A 6282-nucleotide genomic window follows, 5' to 3' on the forward strand; every position below is an offset into this window, starting at 1 on the left:
TGTGTGTGTGTGTGTGTGTGTGTGTGTGTGTGTGTGTGTGTGTGTGTGTGTGTGTGTGTGTCGATGGCAGCCGGCATACATTTAGATGTGCAGGGTTATACTTTGTGACCCACTTTTGGATGAATAAAGGAGAATAACGTTGGCCTGTTAAAATGGAAAGGGTTACAGAGGACATGTACATAGATAGGAGTGAGGACATGAGAGGGTGGGMGAGACAAAGAGGCAGGAGCTGTTAAAAACTCAAACACCCCAGTCTCTTGTGGGTTTAATGTGTGTGTTTGTGTCTATGTTTTTTTTCCCCCCTCTGTGGTTGTCATTACCGGCTGTCCCACTCTCAGGGGAGTCCATGTTTACTCAGCATGTTCTCTGAGCTGTCACCGTAGGAGTCACGCATCCGTCATCTCCATGGCAACCAACCGATGCACCGACCCTGTCTGGATGTCACCTTGAAATGCAGCCCGTTCAGCGTATCAGACATTTGTCAGCTGATCAGAAGTTCATCCTGGAAGCTTCACGTTCAAGTCAAATTAGGCAGTGCTATTATTATGTTTTAAAACATAAATGTGTTTTTAAAGGGAAAGTTGCAGCACTTTGAAGTAATGCCATATGCTTTCTCAGTCCACCTATTTGACGGAAAATTAGGATTTTATTATCTCTCAAAGGACATGATGGTACACAACTAACATCAGAACTTTTAACTTTGGTGAGGAGTCTAGCCTTGCAGCAAAATGTGAAACACAAAATGAATTGTCCTGGTGTGGATGTACAAGATTTGAGTCATTTTCTGTTCACTTTTAGGGTAATGTCATGTGAGCAGGTTAGTTTGTTTCCTTGCTCATTTTTGTCCTTTTCTAAATGTGCAGTTCTACATCAAAACAAATATACTTGTTCTCCAAAATATCATAGCAGTTCATGCAAACACCTTAAAAATAAAAATAATTATAAAAACTTTCCACTGCTGTCCATTTTGCAATACAGTTACTTACATAAAAATCAATATTTTTTTACAAGCACAAACAGCAGCAATTAGCTGTAGCATTTCTTTGACTGGGGCCCTTAATTTTACTGGAAATACTAGAGTTGAGGTTGTTTAAAAGCTCCACAGCGGCAGAGCTCCAGGGGTGGATGAGATCTGCCTCTGGATGTTGTGCGGGTGTCCTGATTGACACCTTTGCAACATCACATGGACATCAGTAGCCTGGCCCTTGCCTTCCTATGCAGTTCCGCTCAATTCTCGTTTCCCTTCACTGCTCCGACATTTCTCCCATAGACAAGGATTTCACTGGCAGATTTTTAGTCAAACCAATCAAAGAACAGGACATCGATTTTCTGCGCAGTGTCTGCTTAAGTAGTTTATTTTACCTGGGCCAATCAACAAACAGAAGGCGAAGTTTTGAACTACGTTGATTTTYTGCGCAGTGTCTGCTAGTTAGTTTAGCAATGGCAGTGGAGGAAGTGAATGAAGCCAGTCTGTGTTGATAAGGCTTCCAAATTAAAATWAATTTGTCTGACAAAACAGCAGCTCTCATTTACAGTTGTCACGTTCGCTCGGTATTTCTCTCCTCTCAGTAGGGTTGTTTACAGCGCATGCGATTTCCGGTTAGCTTCTTAGCTTAGCYTCCTTCACAGCGACATACACACACACACGCTTCAGCAGAAGTCACCAGCAAGAATCGCTTCTCTATAGCAGCGAGTCCAGACCCTAGTATGATGCAAAGTGAAGAATAAGGGTCTGTTTTTTACCTGGCTAGGACATCAGGGGCAGTGCCACTGAATTGCCTGACTGAGGTGATGGTTCCCCTCTTCAAAAAGGGTGTGTTCCAATTGTAGGGAGTTCACTCTCTTTAGCTTCCCCAGTAAGGTCTGTTCAGGGGTGCTAGAGATTAGAGTTGATTGATATCTGAACCTCAGATTCAGGAGGAACAATGTTGGTTCCACTGGACCATCCTAGAGGTGTCGAGGGAGTTTGCCCATCCAGTGGACTTGGAGAAGGTATTTGACCGTGTTCCTCGTGGTACACTGTGATTATGGGTTTGTGGGTCCATTGTTAGGGGCCATTCAGTCCCTATACAAGTGGTGTGAGAGTTCGGTTCGCATTGCCAACAGTAAGTCAGAGATGGACTCCACTATAGAGCTGCCCGTTGTCACAAATTCTGTTCTCAGTTTTTATGGGCAAGATTTCTCAGTGAAGCCAGGGGGCAGAGGGAGTCCGATTCTGTGGCCTTCAGATTCCATCTCTGCTGTTTCTAGATGATGTGTGGTCCTGTTGGCATCATTATACCGTGATCTTCATCCCTGACTGGAGCAGTTCAGATCAGCACCTCCAAATCTGAAGCAACTATCAGTCAGAAAAGGGTGGAGAGACTATCGCTCTCAACTGGCCTGGGAACACCTTGTAATCTTCCCAGAAGAGCTGGAAGAAGTGGCTGGGGAAAGAGAGGTCTGGTTCTCCCTACTCAAGCTGTTGCAGAGGATAGTGTAGTAGATGATGGATGGATGGATGGATGGATGGGTAGATGGATGGATGAAAATATAAATAAAATAAACTCATTGTTATTAGTAACAAATTGTGAGTGGTGCTTGTATGTGAAGTAAAGGCTTTGCAGGTCTCTGCCGTTCCTTAATAAGATTTAGTGTCTCTGAGGGTTGCATACATGACTAACTCATTACAGCAGTGTCAGCACAGGCTCACACACACATAGAGCAGTGTGACATATCATGCCTATGCAGATGAAACCATGCTGTGTGGGTGTACCTGCTGAGGAATAGAAGGATTTCTCTCAGAGGACATAAGCACAAAGGAAATGAGGAGGAGGAGTGACACGATCGGTAAATTGTTTGCCAGTTACACCCCAATTCAAAATTATTTTTAAAACACGAGCTATTTTGCCTTCCTTTGTAGGGAACATACTCGTGTTTTGTTTTTCTCTTCTGTAGCAGCACTTAAGTGTTCACTGAGAAAGATGTTTATTCTATCAGTGAATCATTATTTAAAATCAACTTATTTAGGTGTGTTTCCATGCAGGAATGAAAAAGAAATACTTTTGAACCATTTGTTTGACTGCTGAGACCAGATTTAAAACACATTACCAAAGTAGATAATTTACCCGGAGAACAATCCTTGTACAGAGGTAGTCCTTTTAAAACTGCCTGAAAACTTCATGGTGGAGGTTTGTGGTGGTGGAGCAGCAAACATTGATTGGTTGAGAATTTGCAGCAATCCCTACAACAAACAGAGTGCACAATAAATGCACAATTAAAAGAAGAGAGACAACTGCAGCTATGTGTGTTTGATCAGGGTTTTGTTAAAACTGATTTATTTATAAAAGTACTTGTACATTTTTTGAACATTTTAAGTCATTATTATATCTGGCAATCATGTAATTTATGGTGTTGTGTCTTTTAGTAGAATATTTCAAGAACCAGTGTACAGATTTTAATGAAATGCTCAGAAAGTGATTACCAAACTTGTATCCACAGCCACAACAACTTTTAGATACAAGCTGATTAAAAATGGCTGCCTCATGTAATTAACCTTAGCAAACACAAAAATAKCTCTAACTTAGCTTTGTAGATACTGTGCTAAAATTTGGTGTGGTAATAGCTGAAAGTAATCTATAACACACACTACTTCAAACACTAACAGAATGTGTGATATTTTAGTTTGAAACTTTGTACTTTAAATTATGAACTTAACAATATAATGTTCTAGATGTGCATCTGCTATGAAAGGTTTGGAACTAAACTTGAGTCCTATAAAATAGGTGATTTAATGCAAAGGTTTGTAATTTTGGTTCTAAATTTTAGTCTGTGGAAGTTATGTACCACAAATTTTGGAGTGACTTTACTTAGGATTTAAAGTGCAATCACTGCAAAAGGATCAGATATTTTTAAAAAATTAGTCTAATTTTACTAATTGCCAGTACCATTCTGGAAGCTGCTGTCACACCAGTTGCAACATTTCAGCAGTGTTGTRGAGAAACAAACCATCAGCAACGTGCATTTGTTCATCTATACAATCAAAAATAGAGGTACAGAAAAAGTACATTTTTGTCTCACAGGATGTACCTTCTAAAATTGAATATTTGACATCAAGGTAACTTTGTGTACCTTTGTCAAGATCTGAAGTGTGTACATTTATATTTACAAGTAGTTTCAGGAATTATTCAAGTGACAAAAAGGCGGCAGCAAAAGTTAAAAAAAAAGGTGGTTTGGAGACAATGGCATTGGAAAAAAGACAGGAGACAGGACAAGAAGTGTTAGAGCTGATGATGTTTATGTTCTCTTTGGGAGACAGAATGGTGGGTGAAATTAGGAATGAGATCATCAAAGGCCCAGCGACTGGGAGATAAAGTTAGAGAAGCCAAAATGAGATGGTTTGGACATGTCCAGAGGATATTAGAGATGCAGCTGCTAGGAAAAAGGCAAAAAGGAGATAAATGAATGCAGTTAAAGAGAGAGGGAGTTGGATTGAGAACATACAGGGATTAGACAATGAAACTGAAACACCTGTTACTTTAGTTTGGGAGGTTTCATGGCTAACTTGAACCAGCCTGGTGGCCAATCTTCATTAATTGCACATTGCACCAGTAAGAGCAGAGTGTGAAGGTTCAATTAGCAGCGTAAGAGCACAGTTTGGCTCAAAATATTGCAATGCACACAATATTATGGGTGACATTCCAGAGTTCAAAAGAGTACAAACTGTTGATGCACGTCTTGCTGGCACATCTGTGACCAAAACATCAAGTTTTTGAGATGTATCAAGAGCCACATTATCCAGGGTAATGTCAGCATACCACCAAGAAGGATGAATCACATCAAACAGGATTAACTGTGGACGCAAGAGGAAGCTGTCTGAAAGGGATGTTCAGGTGCTAACCTCGATTGTATCCAAAAAACATAAAACCATGGCTGCCCAAATCACGGTAGAATTTAATGTGCACCTCAACTCTGTTTCCCCCAGAACTGTCCGTCGGGAGCTCCACAGGGTCAATATGCACGGCCGGGCTGCTATTGCCAAACCTTTGGTCACTCATGCCAAACGTCAGTTTCAATGGTGCAAGGAGCACAWATCTTGGGCTGTGTACAATGTGAAAAATGTATTGTTCTCTGATGACTCCACCTTTACAGTTTTCCCCACATCTGGGAGGGTTACRGTGTGGAGAAGCCCCAAAGAAGCACACCACCCAGACTGTTGCATGCCCAGAGTGAAGCATGTGGGTGGATCAGTGATGTTTGGGCTGCCATATCATAGCATTCCCTTGGCCCAACACTTGTGCTAGATGGGCATGTCACTGCCAAGGACCACCAACTATTCTGGAGGACCATGTGCATCCGATGGTTCAAACTTCATATCCTGAAGACGGTGCCATGTATCAGGATTATAATGCACCAATACACACATCAAGACTGGTGAAGGATTGGTTTGATGAACATGTAAGTGAAATTGAACATCTCCCATGGCCTCCACAGTCACCAGATCTAAATATTATTGAGCCACTTTGGGCTGTTTTGGAGGAGCGAGTTAGGAAATGTGTTCCTCCACCAGCATCACGTAGTGACCTGGCCACTATCCTGCATGAAGAATGGCTTAAAATCCCTCTGACCACAGTGCAGYRCTTGTAYATGTCATTCCCAAGACAAATTAATGCTGTATTGGCTGCAAAAGGAGGCCCTACATCATACTAACAAATTWTTGTGGTCYAAAACCAGGTGTTTCAGTTTCATTGTCCAACCCCTGTATAAGATGCAGAGGACAGAAAGAGGTGGTGGAGGATGACTTGCTGTGGTGAACTCTGGAGGGAGCAGCCGAAAGAAGAAGTAAGACAAATGCTTTTATAACCACTTCATAGTGGACTAACAATCTTTTTAAACCTCAGACAGTCCTTACAACAGGTCCAAAAACACCTAATGCTTCAGCGTCATACACTAAGAAAACCTAAAAGGATCCTGTGTCTCCACCATGCCCTAATAATTTTAATCAAATTTGGCAGCATGAAAAGTCCCGTCTCCCTATAACTCTAAGTAGTGATGACTTCATGAGATTCTTTAYAGAYAAAACTATTTTAATTAGAGATCAAATTCATGCCAACCTTCCTGTTAGTGCCTCTGATTCTCTGTCAGATGAGGCAGCTTTAGTGTCACTAGAACCTGATTCATGTCTGGACAGTTTTTGTCCTGTTGAGCTCTCTGAATTATCTAAAATAATAGGTTCATCCAAACTATCAACATGTCTGCTAGATCCTATCCCAACCAGACTGTTCAAAGAAGCATTTCCCTTAA

This window comes from Austrofundulus limnaeus, unplaced genomic scaffold, assembly GCF_001266775.1.
Source record: "Austrofundulus limnaeus strain Quisiro unplaced genomic scaffold, Austrofundulus_limnaeus-1.0 Scaffold53, whole genome shotgun sequence".
Lineage (NCBI taxonomy): Eukaryota > Metazoa > Chordata > Actinopteri > Cyprinodontiformes > Rivulidae > Austrofundulus > Austrofundulus limnaeus.